The sequence below is a fragment of the Myxocyprinus asiaticus genome, chromosome 3 (genome assembly GCF_019703515.2).
Source record: "Myxocyprinus asiaticus isolate MX2 ecotype Aquarium Trade chromosome 3, UBuf_Myxa_2, whole genome shotgun sequence".
In the NCBI taxonomy this organism is placed as follows: Eukaryota; Metazoa; Chordata; class Actinopteri; order Cypriniformes; family Catostomidae; genus Myxocyprinus; species Myxocyprinus asiaticus.
In genome coordinates this window covers 47849953-47872055 of record NC_059346.1, presented here as the reverse complement: position 1 = coordinate 47872055, position 22103 = coordinate 47849953, and the positions used below count along the sequence as shown (strand labels likewise).

Sequence of the window (22103 nt, the reverse complement as noted above, 5' to 3'; positions counted from 1 at the left end):
TTCAAATGGACACCAGGCACTGCCTAACTGCACTTTAGCCATAGCTGCACAGCAGAAACAAGATCACTGACATTTGTGTGGCATCAGGGCGGGTGTGGGTGATATATACGCCCTCTCTTTATGCAGTTTGCAACGAGAGGTTCAAGTAAGAGGAGAGGCTGGCAAATGGATTTTGGAATAATCAGCAAATACCAACTCGAAAATATGTTGGACTGAAGTTAATGCCTTGCCCCAATACAGAGAATGTTTCTGAGTGACAGAGTTTACAAAGAGACTGCTGTTCCTTAAGACAAAACAAAGTCAACCCAAGGGGCATTGAGACAGAAAGCAGGGTAGAGAGAGATGGGGTAAAATGAACATAGATGCACACAACTTCTAAATCAATGACACCACCTAGACTTATGGAATGCAAATTCACTTATGCAAATCCACTTGATTCCATCCCACACAAGATTATTGCACAAATGCACACACTGTTATTATTAAAAGTAATGCATTACCAGTAAATTCAAATTCATATTTAACGTTAACATTTGTCGATTAAGAAAATTTCTTAAAATTGGCAACCCTAAGGGGAATAAAACAAACAATATATTGACTTCTAAAGTCAAGTTTTGTATTGTCTAATCAATGCTTTACTTGTCTTTATTTGTTTTTTTTTCTCAGAAAATATTTATATAATAATTATTTACATGACATGCCGATTAATTAATTAAAAAAATTAATTGTACAGCCACTGTATGATATGCATGCCAACCTCACCGTCCATACAGTAGTGTAATTTCCAGGGTGTAGACCCATGATGTTATCTATAGTTAGCAACACAGGCTGTTTATATAGCAGTCTATCGGTGTTGTGGCAGAGTGAAGTAACACATGGTAAATGTGATGGTGTGGTGTGGGGTGCCTTTTAGCAAGGATTGATTTTAAATAAGGCATGATACATTTTCCCTCTTTCTGTCCGCTATCACTCTGAGTTGCTTTTTCTGAGTGACTGTGCACAGTTATACAGTCAGATAAACCTATTTGAGGATTCCCTTTCTGTCAAAGAGCTGAGACTGAATTTAAACTTCACCGAGAGAAACTGCTAGGACCAGAGACACTATAAATCTATAATCTACCGCTTCCTTACTCACTACACGCCCCCATGAACACACATTCATCAAAGACAGAATCAGGACACACAGTCTTGCATTATACAACATTTTCATCACATACATATTCATCCTCAACAAAATCCCAACATCTTAGAATTCCTTCTTATTTTCAGACTAAAATAATGGGTTTTAGAGTAGGAAATATGTTACTTTGATGGACACGATAGCATTCCTGCTGAAAAGACCAGCTTAACCAACATGCAATTCCCATGCTGGTCTAGGCTGGTTATTACTGGTTTGGTGCTGGTCTAGCTGGTGTACCAGCATAGCCATGCTTTTCACAAGCAAAACCCTGCTGACCAGCATGGTCTTTCTGATGAAGCTGGTTAAGCTAGTTTAAAAGCTTGGTGGGGACACTAGCCCACCAGCATTCCATTCCACACAACATAAGCTGGTGAATAGCAATGCTGATCTTTTTTCAGCAGGGATGGAATCATCACACCACCACTTACCAGAATAGCTTCTTATAAAGTTATAATATTTTTGACGTATGACTCGCATACATACACTCACTGATCACTTTATTAGGAACACTATGATCCTAATAAAGTGCCTGACGTAGTCTTCTGCTGTTGTAGCCCATCTGCCTCAAGGTTCAACCTGTTGTGCATTCTGAGATGCTATTCTGCTCACTACAATGGTACAGAGTTGTTATTTGAGTTACCATAGCCTTTCTCTCAGCTCGAACCAGACTGGCCATTCTCCATTGCCATTCTCCAACAACAAGCGTTTCTGTCTGCAGAACTGCCCATTGTAGGGCTTTACTGGTTGTTTAGATCAGTGTTACTATCAGAAATAATTAATAATTATTTCTGTAGTTATTAATCAATATATAAATTAATTAATTGGATCTAACTCATTAAAACCTCATATGGGACTCCAGTAAATGTAGTGTGCTACGTTTAGGAGCAAGTTTGGTTATTAGCAATAATTAATAATTATCAAAGATAATTATTAATTATTAAAATCAATAGAACATTGATGAGAATCAATGTTAGCTTTTTTTAATCCTTTAAAATCAACACTTATCAAAGATAATCGTTAATTGTTAACATCGATGAAACATTAAAATTAACACTAGCTTATTGATCATTCAAATTCAATCAAAGATAATTATCAATTATCAAAAATCAATAGAATATTAATAAGGATTAACATTGATGGGGCACCGCCCTGAAATCAGGGACTAATAACCAAATATTAAAACAGTCTCAATATTAGATTGTTTTCTTAGGATAATCGACATCCGAAGAATATCGATTTTCGGGAAAAAAAACAATGAATGAAGGTTTGAATCCGAGCACTGACATCCCGTCAGCATGACACAGGCGTATGCAAAACAAACCAAAACACTTCTCTTTGTAATATAAACAAAGTTTATTTATGCAGTAATAATTCATAATTAATACAATGCAGTCAATAAACTTCCGACTTACAACTACAAACTAAATAGTGATATGATTAGATATGGAAATAAAAATAATTCTATAACACATAAGGTGTGTGTGTGACAGTGTGTGTGTGTGTGTGTGTGTGTCAGTGTGGTTAGTGAGAGAGAGAGAGAGATGATTAAGTGACAGCCCAAAAGCTGATTTCGCGATAGCTGGAGATAAAGCAGCCGTGTTCATCACTCAGAGACGCAGTTTTACGAGCGGGGCTCGTAAAAGTCCCTTGTTATTTGACTCTTTAATGGATGAACTCAGTTGCTGTCTCACCCGCGATGGCGAAAATGCACAACAGTCCAATTTGGTTGGACCACAATACAGCAAAACAAATTCGTGATGATTAATACCCTGAGTATTAATAATTAGCGGACATGGCGGTCTGTAAACTGTACAAGCAAAAAACCTTGAAACACAAGAATAACACACTATAATATTCTATCTCTGCCCAGACATAACCTCTTACTTGAATCGCATGAGGACACAGGTAGAATGTGTTTTCCTCTGTCCTTTAACTTTGACCCGGTTTCTTGAGGCTCGGGTGATGACGGGGGGGGCCGTTTCCTCACTCTGTCGGCGGGCACGGCTGTTGATTCTCGGCGGGCTGGCGGAGAACTCAGAAATGTCGACTTGAATGAAGATGGAAGAGAAATCTTTAATCTCTTCACTTCTGTAGGCCAACGGATGAAGATGCGAATTGCTCGGCGGTCTCCTTCGGATCCATTAGAGTGTTCGGTTGAACACAGAGTAATCTCAACTCGTCCAGAGAGATGGAGATTGTATGGCTACAGTTTCAAGTCGGACATTACTTCCTTAAGCCACGAGGTTGCACCGGAGAGCAGCAAAAAGCTACGTCCGTATTCGGTGAACTAAGTCGCTGGAAGCAACTTTGGAAGCATTTCAGAATTATTTGAAGTCCTGATGATGTCATGTTTGAGGGACATTCTGTTGTGTGCCTCATCCAATAGGAGTTGAGCGCTTGATCCTTTAGTGAGCAAGGCTTCATGGATTTGTAGTCTGTTTTGGACTCCCTTTGTTTGATTTTGGTGCGATTTTTATCAGTAAAATTTACGACTTAGAAGGAGGGGGCTTGAGGAATGTTTTTATGACTGTTAGGCCTGCCTTTGTCTTCTATCTGAATATATGAGGCCCAACACCATCACTGGATGTTTTTGGCACCATAGAGTAAACTCTAGAGACTGTTGTGCATTAAAATCCCAAGAGATCAGCAGTTACAGAAATACTCAAACCAGCTCATCTGGCACCAACAATCATGCCACGGTCAAAATCATTGAGATCGTATTTTTCCCTCCATTCTGATGGTTGATGTGAACATTAACTGAAGCTCCTGACCCATATCTGCCTGATTTTATGCATTGCACTGCTGCAGCATGATTGGATGATTAGATAATCGTATAAATAAGTAGGTGATTGTACATGCAAACACTCACAAAGACACTGCAAATTAAAGCCCTGTTAATTTTGGTTCTGAGAAGTTCACTGGGCAACCTGACACTAGGGCTGAGCCCAATACAATCACATATCGATATATCACTATACTTTTACTTACGATATTGTATTGATACTTTAGATCCTTATATCAATACTCTTACTACTTTCTCATATTGATTCATATGTCAAACAGTTCAATAATGAAGAAGCAGGTCGTCTAAATAAGCTCAAGCTCTCAGACCATAGATTCGAGCTTGAAAGTCAACCAGGAGATTAAGACTTTCTTTCACAGACATAATGGTTTTCCAGGGTCCAAAATTTACTTTTTAGCCCACCAGCCAAAGTGGCTGGTAGATGAAAAAAAATATCAGCCAGTCAGATTTCTTACCGGCCAGTTTTTTTTTATAAATTTTTTTTATTGCATTTTAAAAGTGGATTTTACAGACATGAGGGACAAATAAACAATATTGTAAGCATGTTTAAAATTAAACTGTTTTTTTGTTTTTTTTATAATTATATTGTTTTATTTTATTATTTATGAAATATTTAATTGCCAGATAGTCCATACTGAACTCTTTCTCAGATTATTTCCTTATTACAACAAAACTACATTTGTATTTTAAAATACATGTTATGAACAACCAGTAAATAACTCTCATGAGTCTCCTGATCCTTAAGTACACAATAACATAGTAACAGATCTTTGTTTATTTGGAGGGAGTTTGGAGAATCTCCAACTGATTCTTTGATTCACTAAAAAGAGCCGGCTCACAGAGTCGTTCATTTAGGAATTGGACAACACTGGTAGCGCTGTAGTTGTTGATTCACTAAAAAGTCGGCTCATAAGAATACTTTCTTTGGGAATCTGATAACACTGTTGCGTGTTATGTCTCATGCTGTAGATTCAAAAGAACCGGTTCAAAAGAGTCATTTGGTTGGGAATCGGTCTACTCTAGTAGAGCATTATGTCTCATGTTGAAGATACACAGGGTGCTTCTCATTTCTGAAATTGTGCATCCTCGTTTCCTTTCCTTGCTTCCTAACTCCACCCTCTTAGGAAACAGGGAAAGAATGTAAGGAAAGGAGGACAGAGGAATCGAAGCATGACGTGCTTTAAAATTAAATGTCCTTGCTCACTCACGCGTCACTTCAGAGTGTGTTTTTGCACAGCTGCAGTATATCGGCACGCTTGCCTTTATGTTATTGAAACTTTATTTATTAATATATTCATAACATATCCAAATAATTCAAGATGCACTGTTGAAGTATGTGAAAATAATGGTTTATTTAAACCGCAAAGGTGATACATGAATTAAAACTGTTGTGTGAGATGTGAAGGGAGAATTTATGCGTGCATCAGGTGCTTCAACCAAAAAGTCTTCTGCATTGGATGCACCGGTGTTTCCTCGCTCAATCGTCCTCGGCAAGCTGCCTCTATCCTCGATCCTCGCCTCCTCGAGGTGCATTTAGCAAACTGATACTACGTCCCTAATGATGGTGGACTTAAATTGATTTCAGTGTCACATGCTCGAGGACGGAGGAGCGAGGATACGAGGAAGCACAATTTAGGAAATGAGAAGCACCCACAGAAGCAGTGACGGTTGCTGTGACGCTTAATGATAGTACAGGAAATACTATCAGTATTTTATTCTGGTTTTCTGTCCGCATCGCCAGAAGAATGTACGTTCAAGAACCGTTAACAAAACTGAACAACATGAAAATCATTTGGTTCCTGTATTATAATGCAGTCATTACCAGAGTATTTGTATGTGTGGTGGTGGGTTATTAAAACGTACTCGCACATCCACTGGAAATACGGAAATGGTCTTCCCTTCATCCCAATGGCATGAACGCTCCTGAACATTGCCATTCTCTTACTTCTAACTTTACAGCTAACTGAGACTATCGATGAGCAGCGGTACTAGCTGATGAGAGCCGTTATATGTTAACACCTGCAACATTACTGGTTGCAGAGCCCCCTTGAGGAAAAAACTGGAACATGTTACATTATTTTATAAATACCTGCAAGAATGGCGTGTGATACTGTGAAAATCATTGGCCAAATACTTCCGTGAAAATATAAACAAGGATTTTAGTGAATGCAAAGCACTCCATTTTCACTTTAATTGAATGATCGTGTAATGGCAAATGCTATTTGTCATTCTGGGTTCATATACGCAGTGACACAGAGGAGCCCTGTGTCACACTTGAGATGATAAAATGAAGAAACACAGAACCTCAAAGGTCTGTTTTCATGTGAAATAAGGGCTCCTGGGTTTAATCAGAAAGCCTTGTGAAAGTGAAGAATTTTGGATAGAAGTATTTTACTATTGCATACATATAATATAATATAATATAATATAATATAATATAATATAATATAATATAAAATAAAATAATATAATAGCTGTTCAGTTTGGCTGGGTTAATCAACAAGTGTAAATGCAAAATGGACCAAGATTAAAGTTGACCAAAAAAGAAACAGATATTTTAAGTATTTTGAAATATTTTTGATATTTAAAATATTATTTGTCTTACATTCAAGTTTTTAAAGCCTTAAAGAAAATCATGTTAAAGTTCAAAATAAATAAATTACTTCTTAAGGTTTATGAAGCATACATACACCTGACAAAAGCATGACAATTTGTATAACAATTAATCATCATAATCGTAAAAGCCTTAAAACAGACAACTAATCGTCATAATCGCAATTATTTGTTTGACAATTAATCGTCAGCCAGATTTCATAATCATGACAGCCCTAGTCTAAACCAAAACAAAATTCACGTAAATGTGTGATTCATGGTAAAATGAAAACACGCCCTCTTCACATAACAATTGCTGTTCATGGCTACATTATTACATTTTGAACTGTTGGTTTTGGCTTTCATTGTCTTCTCCTTTTGGACTTACCCCATGCTGTCATGTCTATCAAAACAACATAATTCCTTGACATTTATATTAGCTTTCCTCACATTGCAGCTTAGCCAACAGTGAGTTCATTATTTGAGAGAAGCCATGTTCTATGCACTAAACAAGCTTACATTAGTGTTAATGCATTACTGGCACTATAGAAAACAAAACCCTGTTCACTGTGGTGTTGCATTTTATTTACTTCATGTACCATTGAAAGCCCCTGGTTAGTGTCAGTGGGACAATATAGGCCTTGTCTTTTGGTTTTAGAGATTAAGAATGGCCAGTGATTCAGACATGCAGCTCCCCCATAGTCTTGTCTCTAAACAAAGCTGAAGCATTTATTTTCAACAAAGAATGCAGGACTCTACAGACTTTTTTTCTCATCGTTTTTATTCTCTTACACCACACAATTGTCTTTTTCTGCAAATATGCCACATTTTGCTTTGATGTTAAGCCCCTCAACCCCACAACATTTCTATCTTACATTCTCTCTTTGTGCTTTCTCCTTTCCCTCTCCCTTTCCAAATACTAAAAATAGGATGTTTTCATAGCCAGGCAAGCATGAGGGCAGCCAAGAACATAACTTTGGAGTCAGGAAGTGCATGTCTCGCACTAGAGTTAAGGTTATTTGGTGTGCTCATTAATTAATTGTGGGTCTTTAGTTCCGCTTAACTGCCAGAGTATACCATCTGGTGATGTCAAAAGTACCAGTACTTCAGTATAAAGTCGATACTAAAATAAAAAATATGTAACAATACCAGTGTTTCTTCAGTACCGGTAGTACTGAGCACCGACTCAATTCGGTCCCCGCATGCTGTCTGACTAACACGGCTGCTTACAAATGCTCACACGCTCATTTGATTCTTAATGTAGTAGATGACAGAAGAGAGCGCACATTCACTGTGAAGTGCACAGCGTCTGCAGACTATATAATTATATAATTCAATTGCAGCATTTTGTGTTTTAATAATTACACTGGGTCATAAAAGGAAACAATAACTAGTCAACATATCAGATTAGTTTTATTTACCAATATTAGTTTTCTGTACTTGTTTTTAGACTCAGACGGCATTGCCCATTTGTAGCTGTACAGAATAATAACAAATCTAAACAACTTCACTAACAATATGTAATAACCTAAGAACTTAGGCAGATAGGCCCACTCCCACTATACATTCTGGACTGAAACATGTCAGTATGATTCTTGGCGTGTACTATGGCACAGTGGGACAAGTCAGTGGTGACGGAATAGTTGAATTCAGAAGAGGAGTGATTCATACAGTGCAATAAGATGAGATTGTGGAGAAATGGCTCTGTGCAAGCATTAGACGTGCGAATGTAAAGGAGAATGTCAAATCTCATTCATTGCTTGTTATACAGCAAACTTTTTGTCAAGTAGGATTGGGCGTCATCAACTAACTCACAATAAGAAACACATTGCGATACATATTTCACAATTCAATACTTCATGATGCTCACTATATCATAATCACTATATCATAATCGGATTGCGACTAAAACTGTGAGAGAAACCCACAGGGTCTGAAATGATCACCCGCCAAGCGGCAAATAGAACATTTACCCGCATTTGGCGCTTGCCGGGTGATCATTTCAGACCCTGTGTTAGTCAGACAGCATGCGGGGACCGAACTGAGTCGGTGCTCGGTACTACTGGTACTGTAGAAATACTTTTTTATTTTAGTATCGACTTTATACTGAAGTACTGGTACTTTTGACATCACCAGATGGTATACTCTGGCAGTTAAGCGGAACTAAAGACCTGCAATTAATTAATGAGCACACCAAATAACCTTAACTCTTGTGCAAAACAAGCACTTCCTGACCCCAAATTTATGTGTTTGGCTGCCCTCATGCTTGCCTGGCTATGAAAACATCCTATTTTTAGTATTTGGAAAGGGAGAGGGAAAGGAGAAAGCACAAAGAGAGAACATAAGATAGAAATGTTATGGGGTTGAGGGGCTTAACATCAAAGCAAAATGTGGCATATTTGAAAAAGACAATTGTGTGGTGTAAGAGAATAAAAACGATAAGAAAAAAAGTCTGTAGAGTCCTGCATTCTTTGTTGAAAATAAATGCTTCAGCTTTGTTTAGAGACAAGACTATGGGGGAGCTGCATGTCTGAATCATTGGCCATTCTTAATCTCTAAAACCAAAAGACAAGGCCTATATTGTCCCACTGACACTAACCAGGGGCTTTCAATGGTACATGAAGTAAATAAATGTAGCCATGAACAGCAATTGTTATGTGAAGAGGGCATGTTTTCATTTTACCATGAAGCACAAATTTATGTGACATTTTTTTGGTTTAGACTAGGGCTGTCACGATTATGAAATTTGGCTGATAATTAATTGTCAAACAAATAATTCTGATTATGATCATTAATAGTCTGTTTTTTGGCTTTTACGATTGATGATTAATTGTTATACAAATTGTCATGCTTTTGTCAGGTGTATGTATGCTTCATAAACCTTAAGAAGTAATTTATTTATTTTGAACTTTAACATGATTTTCTTTAAGGCTTTAAAAACTTGAATGTAAGACAAATAATATTTTAAATATCAAAAATATTTCAAAATACTTAAAATATCTGTTTCTTTTTTGGTCAACTTTAATCTTGGTCCATTTTGCATTTACACTTGTTGATTAACCCAGCCAAACTGAACAGCTATTATATTATTTTATTTTATATTATATTATATTATATTATATTATATTATATTATATTATATTATATTATATTATATGTATGCAATAGTAAAATACTTCTATCCAAAATTCTTCACTTTCACAAGGCTTTCTGATTAAACCCAGGAGCCCTTATTTCACATGAAAACAGACCTTTGAGGTTCTGTGTTTCTTCATTTTATCATCTCAAGTGTGACACAGGGCTCCTCTGTGTCACTGCGTATATGAACCCAGAATGACAAATAGCATTTGCCATTACATGATCATTCAATTAAAGTGAAAACGGAGTGCTTTGCATTCACTAAAATCCTTGTTTATATTTTCGCTGAAGTTTGGCGTGAAACTCCGCAGACGGCGCGTGCAACACAACACTTCAAGTCCGGTTCTGAAGCGGTTAATCTCTAAGTGCTCTTCAGGAGCTACACTCAGTGCGGTCTGCAGTGCGGCTCAGTGAGACGGTCGGAGTTCAATACTTAAACGCGCCGTTCATTCCCTTATTTGGAAAGTGCACACTAATCAAATAAGTTAGATCAAATAAATGCGATCAGACGACTTTTTAATAATCGCGACAGGCCTATTTAAGGGATAGATCACCCAAAATGTAAATTCTGTTATTTTTACCCTCTCTCATGTTATTTCAAGCCTATATGACTTTTTTTCTTAAGTGGAACACAAAAGGTCATGTTAGGCAGAACTGCACCATTTTTTCCATACAAAGTGAATGGGGACTGAAGTAATCATTCTGCCTAACATCAACTTTTGTGTTCCACGTAAGAAAGAATTTCATATGGGTTTGGAACAACATGAAGGTGCATAAATATTGACAGAATTTTCATTTATCCTTTTAACTGTTTCCATTGAGAACTGCCGACCACTTGTCCAGCAATAGATTTTTTGCAGCCCACCGTTCATTATTAACTTATGTAAAAAGTGCATTTAATCAAATTTTGGTATTTGTGGTACAAGTTTCAAGTCATAGAAATAGCCACAAGACTGGACAGTTTCCAGTGTGACCTGCCAGGAAGTTGGATGGATTGCAGTGTATTGTGAAATAACCCTGGAATATAGTAATTTTTTAACAGCATAGGATTGGTTGGAGAGAGTTGACAGATAAGTGAGTAAGCTCTTCGGGGGTCAGCTGTCATGGCATTAGCTTTCAGCAGTGACATGACCAAGTCACAGCTATGACCATAGATTTATTTGTAAGATGGGAAAGGATTCATTCTGAAGTCAAAAACTTATTTCAAATGCCTAATAAAAATTTTTAGCCTCTCCTTAGATTATTCTTAAAAAAATCTAACATCCTAATGCTGTCTATATTATGTGGTGCAGTTTCAGGTTTAATTGTTAAATTAATGTATTTCTGAATTTGTCTGGTAATATAGATCTATGCTGTGAGAAAAAAAACTAATTATGAAAAAAACTCAAAAATGTTTTCAGCAGAAAGGCATCCTTTCCTTTCACTGCCCTCTCAAACAGATCATAACCTCCACCCCTAACTGAGTAAGTTCCAGTAAGGCCAGCCCAATGTTTTCCAGTCAAGTGTATGTAGGAGCAACAGCTGAAAAACAATTTCTTGTTCTCTGCCACATCTTCCTGTTGTCCAGCTAGTGCACTGATATGGGCACATCGTAGCTGGTTGTACACATGTACTGTAGGTCCATATACAGTACAGAGAGCCCTGCTGACATTCCACTCCACATCCTGTATTCAAAGGAAAACGGACTCATCGACTTTCCATGTACGTCAGAACAGGGACACACTTTAGCCATCCTGAATGGTCAGTGTGGCCATGATACGGTAAGCTGAAGTCTGTTATGATCCCCAGATGACAGGAAGAATGACACAAATATCTAAGCTGCTTGTCAGAGGGGCCACTCACTCAGAAAACATTTTTTTTGCATCCATCTGAATAAGGATGTTAATGAATAATCGATGATCGATTATTCGTAGTTAATAATTTGATTGATTAAGCTTATAAACTTCAGTAATCATGCCAGCAGATAAAGAAAAGACTCTCTGTACAGTCATCCGCTGTTAGAGGGCACACCGCTGCTTGCGCGCTGCATGTCACACCCTGTCAGCAACACAGAATAAAAATCATCCTTCACAGTGGGGCTCAATGTTATCATGAAGCATTTCTCTATAAATGAACATTACGTTTAATTCATAAACCGTGATACTGTGTTAAGTACAACATGACAACAAGCATTCTTGATCCTTCCTGTATCATACACATTGACAATAAAGCCAGTTCTCGCAGGGAGAGCACGAGGTACATTCACTGTCACCAGTATAGAGGGATGTTATAAACTGTATTCACACAGCATGTTATTATTTCACTTAATTTTAAATAAAGGTCTGAAATTACCCACAATCTACAACATGAAATTCTAATCAACTCGAACCTGTATCTTCTATAAACGTTACTATTAACAGTATTACATTAACAGTAAATTAATGTGAATTCATTAAAACAACCTGAATGTATTAAAATACACTAAACTGAAAATATATTAGGAGGAAAATGCCAATACTCAAATTTTTAAGTGTATTAATTTAAATTATATTTAAACAGTAGGCTACATGCACATACTTCATTTCATGTTTTCACATTTCATTAGAATGGTGTGTCAGTCAAAAATCAAGCTCTGATTGCAGAAAACTATGCATCTTGTATTTTTTTTTTCGTTCTAAGCTGTTCGCCACTTACAGTTTATTACTGTTAATGATTAACTGCGTTTCATTCATTAACAGTAACAATTGTCGCTTAAGAAAATTTCTTGTGCAACCCTAATCCATATTCTTTTTTCTGTGTAAACCTTATGGATGGGTAAAAATATTGATTTACCGATGCATTGCAATCTTCATTTGAACAATCTCGATATTGATATTTAAATCCCAAGATCGATCTTTTTCTCTATTCACAACCCTCCACTAAAATGAGAGGAAATCACTCGCTTTTGCAACCAAATTTCGTGCTATGCGACTAAAATGTATATAGTTGGAAACTGTCTGGTAAATGTTTACAATTCACTCACCAGTAATTGTGTAGTATAGTGGTGCTATCCTTTTACTGCGTGTTAAGAGTAAAAGTTGTTCCCTGTGTGTCCAAAGACGATATCCACGCTACCCATTTGTCTCTTTTGATACATTTCTGTTCTTTACAGTCTGTTGTTGATCAAAAAATGACCATTTAATTCAAATCACGCATAGCATCGATGTGATAAAGCCATTTCTAGTCCTCTCTCACTCCTTAAAGAAATGCCAGGTTTGTTAAAGAGACAATACCGTTTCTTAACACGTGTTCTTTAAATCAATGTAAATACTTATAAATTGTATAAATTATTCATTAAACAACAAACATGTAACAAAAAATAGTATATGATAAATCCTATATTATTTATTGACTGATTACATGGATTTGTTCATTTTTAAAAAGACAAATTGTGAAAAAAATGATGAAAAACGAATAAAATATAAATAGTAAAATTAATATTTTCATACTGTACCTAGTTAGAAGATCCCCTGTATAATTAACAGCATTAGCTGGGGGAGAATTTCTTTCATATGTAAGCAAAATGGATATTATAACTAACATATACCCATTTGAATCGATATCGATTCGAATCGAAGTCGGAATCAAATCGAATCAAGAGCTTGTGAATCAGAATTAAATAGAATCGGGAAATCTGTATCTATACCCAGCCCTAGTAAACATGCAACTGACACGTCTTTATGCTATGTCTAGCTGTTGTTGTTTTTGTTTTTTTTCAGCATCTCATTCAGAGCTAGTATCATAAGCTGAGTTTCCATCAAAATGTTTCTACATTTTTAATGTGCATTTTTAAAAATTCGACTAAAGAAAATGCGAAATATTGTGCATTTTCACGAACTGTAAATGCGCATTATCTTGAGGGAGCCCGCCTTTTTGTCATGGAGCAGCTGAATGACCTTTTTGCTTCTGTGAGAGTTGAATTGGCTGTAATAAAGCAATTGTACATTATTTTATTAAATGCTGCCAGGAGACATTGCAGAATAAGTGCAATAGCTTACATAATGAGGGCTCAAATGGCTATTCCCATTTGCAGACAACCTCCATAAACCTGGGAGCACCCGCGCTCAAAAAAGTTCTGGTGGATGATTGTGAGAACCCACTTTAACGACGATCTGTGGGTGTAGCATTTGGGTTTGAAGAATTGTGTGCCATGGTCGGGCCTTTCACTGTGCCAGTCACATCAAGCTCTCGCACACCTATACCATCCAATAGCATATTGCCATCGTGCTTTACAAATGGTCATAACACGTCTTCATGCGAATAAGCCATTTCCATCACTTTAATGCACATTTTAACTAATGCAAAACTATTGAAAATCCACCTCCTCCTAGTGCATTACATTTTATGCATTTTTTTAGATTTATTCACATTTGAAGCGTTTCCATCCAGGATTTCTTATGTGCATTTTGAAAATAGTGGGATGGAAACATCCTGGTTACTTGCGTAACCTCCGTTCCGTGATGGAGGGGACGAGACGTTGTGTCGATGTAGTGACACTAGGGGTCACTCTTGGGAGCCCGAGACACCTCTGGTCTTTGATAAAAGGCCAATGAAAATTGGTGAGTAGTATTTGCATACCACTCCCCCGGACATACGGGTATAAAATTAGCTGGTATGCAACCACTCATTCAGGTTTTATGCTGAGGAGCCGAGACAAGGTCCGGCCATTTCAGCGGGTAGTTCAGCATTGTGGCAGGAGGGACACAACGTCTCGTTCCCTCCATCAGGGAACCGAGGTTACGCAAGTAACCAGGATGTTCCCTATCTGTCACTCACTCGACGTTGTGTCGATATAGTGACACTAGGGGTCCCTATACAAAACGCCGCAACTGGCTGAACTGTGTTATGTGAACTGGCGGTGTGTGACGGGCAGACCACTGTGTGCCTCGTAGCCAGCGCACCAGGCCGACACGTAACCTCCCCCAACACTGTTATGAGTGTCGAACAGCCCTTTGGGACAAGTCGACTACCCAAAAGACAGAGACAGGCTAGCCCAGTCGTAGCCTCTTATCCCCTTTTTTTCCCACACCCTAAAAAAAAAGGGGGATTATCCGACTGGGCCGACCAGGTCTAGTCGGGGGGTGTCCCTCCCAAGGGGAGGACACGGCAGAGACCACACCTCACCCAGAGAGAGGGGGGTATTTAAGTGGAAATACGTCACATGGACTTGCCAAGCTATGTCGGAAGTATGCCATGTGGAGAAGTCCCATGTTAGGTCCTACCCTACGGGGCAGGAGTTACTACAAGCATGGAGACTGGGGCAGAGGGGCCTCTGCTCAAGGAAGATGCAGTTGCCAACAGGGAAACTAATTAGCGGAAGAAATACTTCGCATGGGGTTACCTACGGGGAACCGTCATATGCGGATAACCTACCCCAGTACAGGACTTTAGTTAGCACGTGTACTGGGCCGGCAGCGAGTCTCTCCGAAAACTCGACTTGCCACAGGGCTCGGAGGAAGTCAACCAGGGAACACAGTTTGTGAACACTACTGGGAGTTAACGGTGCATGTCTTCGGCTCAGGTGAAAGGTGCTATGTGCAAGCGATACACCCAGCCGGCTGTCCCGGACTTACCTGCTTGTGCATGCCACTACACGGCACGAAACCTGTTCCACCCAGAGGTTGCAGAACCTCGCAAAGGTGTTGGGTGTCGCCCAGCCCGCTGCTCTGCAAATGTCTGTTAGAGAGGCGCCCCTGGCCAAGGCCCAGGAGGCCGCTACGCCCCTGGTATAATGGGCTCGTAGCCCTACTGGGGGCGGCATGTCCTGGGCATGATATGCCATAGTTATGGCGTCAATGAGCCAGTGGACGATCCTCTACTTGGAGACAGCGTAGACAAAGTAGACAAAGAGCTGCTCAGAGACTCTAAAGCTCTGCGTGCGATCCAAATAGATGCGTAAAGCACGCACCGGACACAGCAACGTCAGGGCTGGGTCTGCCTCCTCCTGGGGCAGTGCTTGCAGGTTCACCACCTGGTCCCTAAAAAGTGTCGTGGGAACCTTGGGCACATAGCCCAATCGGGGTCTCAGGATCACATGAGAGTAGCCCGGACCAAACTCCAGGCACTTTTCACTGACAGAGAACATTTGCAGGTCTCCTACCCTCTTGATGGAAGTGAGCGCAGTCAGGAGGGCAGTCTTCAAGGAGAATGCCTTAAGCTCAGCTGACTGCAAAGGCTCAAAAGGGGCTCTCTGTAGACCCTGAAGAACTACAGAGAGGTCCCATGAGGGAACGAGGCACGGTCTGGAGGGATTCAGCCTCCTGGCACCTCTCAGGAACCTGATGATCAGGTCGTGCTTCCCTAAGGACTTAATGTCCACTGTGTCATGGTGTGCCACTATAGTGGCTACATATACCTTCAATGTGGAAGGGGACAGCTGCCCTTCCAACCTCTCCTGCAGGAAGGAAAGCACGATCCGACTGCGCATCTCTGGGGGTCTTCCCGTCGGGAAGAACACCACTTAGCGAACAGACGCCACTTAAAGGCATACAGGTGCCTCATAGAGGGGGCCCTAGCCTGAGTGATTATGTCTAGACCGCTTAGGTCTTCCGTGTCCCATCCAGGGGCCAGACATGGAGATTCCAGAGGTTTGGTCACGGGTGCCAGATGGCGCCCGTCCCTGAGAAAGAAGGTCCTTCCTCAGGGGAATTCACCTGGGGGGGGGCTATCATGAGGAGTGTGAGGTCCGAGAACCACGTCTGGGTGGGCCAGTAGGGTGCTACCAGGACGACCTGCTCCTCGTGTTCCCTGACCTTGCACAGGGTCTGTGCAAGTAAGCTCACTGGGGGAAACGTATATTTGCGCAGTCCAGGGGGCCAGCTGTGTGCCAGCGCATCTATACCGAGAGGTGCCTCGGTCAGGGTGTACCAGAGCGGGCAGTGGGAGGATTCTTAGGAGGTGAACAGGTCTACCTGTGCCTGTCCGAATCGACTCCAGATCAGCTGGACCACCTGAGGGTGGAGTCTCCACTCTCCCCTGAGGGTAACCTGCCATGACAGCGTGTCCGCTGCAGTGTTGAGGACGCCCGGGATGTGAGTGGCTCGCAGCGACTTGAGGTGCTGCTGACTCCAGAGGAGGAGACGGCAGGCGAGTTGTGACATACAACGGGAGCGCAGACCACCTTGACGGTTGACATATACTACCGTTGCCGTGTTGTCTGTCTGAACTAACACGTGCTTGCCCTGGATCAATGGCCGGAACCTCCACAGGGTGAGCAGAATTGCCAGCAACTCAAGGCAGTTGATGTGCCAACGTAGCCGCGGGCCCGTTCATAAGCCGGCGGCTGTGTGTCCATTGCAAACAGCGCCCCAGCCCATCTTGGAGGCGTCTGTCGTGACCACGACACACCTGGAGATCTGCTCTAGGGGAACGCCTGCCGTAGAAATGTGAGGTCGGTCCAAGGGCTGAAAAGGCAGTGACAGATCGGTGTGATGACCACGCGATATGTCCCGCGGCGCCATGCCCATCTCGGGACTCGAGTCTGAAGCCAGTGCTGAAATGGTCTCAATGCATCAACCTGAGGATGCCATATGCCCCAGGAGCCTCTGAAAGAATTTCAGTGGAACCGCTGTTTTCTTCAAACAGGTCAGCACCAACTGTGCGCGTTCGTTCGTGAGGCGCGCTGTCAACGAGACTGAGTCCAACTCCAAACCGAGAAAAGAGATGCTCTGAACCGGGAGGAGCTTGCTCTTTTCCCAGTTGACCCAAAGCCCTAATCGGCTGAGGTGTGAGAGCACCAGGTCCCTGTGTGCACACAACATGTCCCAAGAGTGAGCTAGGATTAGCCAATCATCGAGATAGTTGAGAATGCGAATGCCCACCTCCCTTAATGGGGCAAGAGCTGCCTCAGCGACCTTCGTGAAGACACGAGGGGACAAGGACAGGCCGACAGGATCTTTTACTGATACACCCGACCCTCGAATGCAAACTGCAGGAAGGGTCTGTGTCGAGGTAGAATTGAGATGTGGAAGTACGCATCCTTCAGGTCTGCCGCCGCGAACCAATCTTGATGCCGGATGCTCGCCAGAATGCGTTTTTGCGTCAGCATCTTGAACGGGAGTCTGTGTAAAGCCCGGTTCAGTACTCGCAGGTCCAAGATTGGCCACAACCCACCGCCTTTTTTCGATACAATGAAGCTGTAAAACCCCTTCTTCATCTCAGCCAGAGGGACAGGTTCTATCGCACCCTTCCATAGGAAGGTAGCGATCTCCGCGCGTGAGGTAGCAGTGTTTTCGTCCTTCACCAAGGTCAGACGGTCCGGATCAGCCATCGCGACGGATCGGAAAGCGCAAGCCGCGCATCCAAGCTCCGCGCAAGGGGGACCAAAGGGACAATCTCGTCGGAAGTATCGGCAGGTGGGGCCTCGCGGCGGGGCGGAGCCCAAGGTGCCACACCATGTTGTGGCCGTGCTGAGTCTAGGGATATCAAAGCACTTACTTGGATCCTTGTGACCACCCCCGGAACAGCCTGGGACAGGGGAGGAAGAAGCCTGTCCTTGCGACCCGTGGAGACAGTCACATCGGTGGATAAAAAAGGTGGATAGTGTAGCTTAGTATAGCACTGAGCAGAGCAGCCTTGATAATGACATTTTAGCACTTGGTTCACTTACTTATTCTTGGTTGAAACCCAGTAAAAACTGTCGACTTACTCTGGTAAAGACAAAACAAGCCAGATATAACTCTGAAATATTATTTCTTTGGTGACAGGTAAATCTGGTAAAATACAAAATAAGCAAACATTTTCAAACATCTCCTGCTATTTGAATCTGAATTCCAAAGAATCTCCAGTAGGGCTGGATGATTTATCGAATATTCATATATTTGCAATGATTTATTTTGCTAGTGATAAAAAATTAAGCAACACTGAGAATATCACACTTTTTATATGGCCGTTAAGTTTCCTAAAGGCTGCCTTTTTAGTTAGTTCTGCAATCCCTCCATATACCCAAAATATATGGGTAAATATTGCAAATTATTAAAAATTATTGTTATTATATAAACAAAACTGGTTAAACATAGTTCTTCATTGAGTTTATTCAGCGACAAAGAGTGTGGAAAAACATGCCTGGATTACTGTTTTATTACTGTATTTATTGTATTTTAGTTATAATATTCGAACACCATCTACTTGGCAACAATGGCAAAAAATCCCCTGTTAAGCCATTTTAGAGCAAATACATATAAATAGAGATATACTGTATTATGAATATTGTAAGAAGGCTGAGCAAAAAAAATATATTTTATATATATATATATATATATCACCCAGCCTTAATTTGCCCATTTCTCATGGGAATGTAAGAGGACAGACCTTCATGCATATTGAGACAGATTGATAATCGCAACTTTAACCATTTTTGCTCATCTTGTGCAGCTGATGGCAAACTGATAGAGCTCAAGTATTCTTCCATCGATGCTCAGGGAACAAGAGGACAATACCAACTGAGCAGCTTGCGATAGGGGTGTCATGCCTTTTTCTGTAGAGCAAAGCAACTAAACTGAATGTGTGATTTGTCTGTTGATTGTAAAAGAGCTCTGCAAAACACTGACATGAGGTTGTAGCATTTTCATAGCAGCTTTTTAACACCACCACTGTAATGTTTCATAAAAGAAGACTAAGGATTTATGTCTTAAATAAGCGCAAAGGGATGTTTATCTATCTATACACTTTGCACACACAAAGTGTTTTATGTCTTTTTGCTTGAATGTTGTTGACATTGTCTTCTGTTTGCAGTAATGATTAATACTGTTTAACTTTGTATTATCTGGCAGCATACTGTATATATACTTTATTTGTGTATGTGCTGAAATACAACACCCATAAACAAACAGGACAGAGTAGTAATTTAAACATGACACACCTATGCTGACAGTTGTACAGTATGAACAACAGAATGTGTTTACTACATTGAATACAACTCCCATATCAGCAACAGAAAAAGAGAGAATCACAGAGAAAGAGACAGAAACGCATTAATAGACTTTGTTAACAACTCTCAGTGCATCCATGTTGAATAGGTGGATGCTTTGCTGGAGTTCACCCAAAGGGATAGCTCTGTCATCTAACATGATCACACAGAGGTTGGCATGTTGTTTTCGAGAGTTCCAGTACATGAGGATCGGACATATTATGCCAACTGACAAGCGGCATCTCCCATCAGAAATCTTTGCTTTGGTTCAAGCCTGTTTACCTTCCCTTTTGGTGTGATTAGAAGCGGGTTGCATCAGCAGTGCAACATTAAATTTGTACTCCACTGATGGTTATGTTTAGGTTTGGCGATTGGGTTGGGGGGTTCAGTGTATAAAATATCTCTTCCTCTTCACTGTATTTCATCCTGTACAGCTGAAAACAACTTGCTTTACAACTCGCTTTTGGCGTCCCTCCATGGACATTTCACTCGAAAAATGAAGCTCACACTGTCCATACGCCCAACAACACTTACCGCTTTGGCCACTGGGGGCTGTGTTTCAAATTTGGGTAAGCACAGATCGATTTTAGCTGAAGAAAAGTCAACCTATTGTTTTCAATTTCACTGTGAGATCAGTCTGGTTGCTCTTGTAATGTTTACATTAATTTGGCTGCAGAAAATAGTATCCCTTTTGCCGTGAGAAAGAAAACTTGTTGATGGGAGAGTGAGGGCAGAGCTGTGCCCTTGAGCACAACAGCAGGTCACCACCCTTTTACAGGTGAAGCACTTTGCATAATCTCCCAATTTAATCACACTTCTGCACACAGGACACGGTGGTTCACGATATGCAGTGAATATATTTTATAAGATTGAAACTAGTTCACACATCACATGCATGCACACAAAGATTTCTTCAGAAATCTCATCAAATGAAAACCCTTGCACATTGAAGGACCAGTATCAGTTTAATTCCAGATAAACAATAGAGTATTAGTTACATTCTGAACTAAAAAATCTGTACTTGTCTACAGAGCGAGCACTTAGAATTGGTAGCTGTTCGTAATTGCCCATGTAAAACTTGCCACCACTATGCTAGGGTTTTTTGGATGGTTGCCAGGGCATTGCTATGTGCTTGCTAGAGTGTTATGGGTGGTCGCTAGGGCATTGCCAGGTTGTTGCTAGGGTGTTCTTGTGGTTGTTAGGAGTCAAAAGAGCCCATCTCCAAGTCTATATGATATTCTGGTCCCTAGATATGGCTCGGGTCCCTCTTTCAATGTAAGTCTATGGGATTTTTTTCCCATTTAAAAATGGTAAAATAACTGGATGTGTTTATATGCAAGTATGTTTACTCCCACACAGAGCTGAACCATCAATATGGCTGTTCTCTTTGTAGTGGAGAGAGACATTCCAAAAGTCCAGAAATCCAGACCAAAATTCCTTTTCATTCTGTTGTTTTCCAAAACAACTAACAATGCTGATAAGTAGATATTGCATACACACACTTACTGACTTATGAGCTGGACATGGTCAAACAATGAAAACAAACAGAGCTGTTGCTCCAAAGACCAGCACTGTTATTGCTATCACCAAATGTTCACACAATACAGTCACATCGCTCTCTCTATCAAATTCCCCCTCAACAATACACTTAGCATCTAAGTTTAGTATTACTTAAACTTTAAAACATTTGGACAATGTGAACCTAGTCACCGACAGGGTGTTGGACCTCTCTTCAATCCTTTTTTGAGCATGACATTGCCTTTTTTTCCCCTCCTGTCTCTCCGTTTTCTTTTTCTCACCTTTTCACATAATTTGATGATGTATTTCTACATTAATTAAGCAGAGTAAAATCATTACTTTAGGTTATATTATCCTGGCATTAATAAAAAAAGAAATCTAACAAACTAGTCAACACTGTAGCGATTAAGTTTCAAACACAGCTGCTGAGGGAGTCCATTTACATTTGTCCCTTACTGCTCTTCTGGCTGCCGTAATTTATCACTCTTTATCATTTTCTACTCTTTTGGAAAAATGTGGAAATGGAATAGTGTATTTTTTTTTTTGCTGTTGGAGTAAATGGGAGCACTGCAATTAGGGCTGACGATTAATTGTAAAACAAATAATTGCGATTATGACAATTAATTGTCTGTTTTAGGGCTGTGACAAGTAATTGTCTCGTTAAGGGCTTTCACGATTAATTGTCATATAAATTGTCATATTTTTTGAGGTGTGCATTTTTCTGTATGTGTGCTTCATACACCTTAAGAAGTCATTTTTACATATTTAACTTCAAATATATAAATCAAATAATAAAATAAGAATAAACTATGATTTCCTTTTAAGACTTTAAAAACTTATGAATGCATGAAAAATGTTTTAAATATCAAAATATTTCTAAATACTTAAAATATGTCTCTCTTTTTGGTCAACTTTAGTTTTGGTCAGTTTTACATTTACATGGTTGT

General features: G+C 40.2%; 1 protein-coding gene across 3 annotated transcripts in view; it reads right to left on the bottom strand.

Moving 5' to 3' along the window:
- The window catches only part of specc1 (sperm antigen with calponin homology and coiled-coil domains 1), a 208956-nt gene that overhangs the window by 128127 nt on the left and 58726 nt on the right, over window positions 1-22103 (bottom strand). The window lies entirely within an intron of this gene.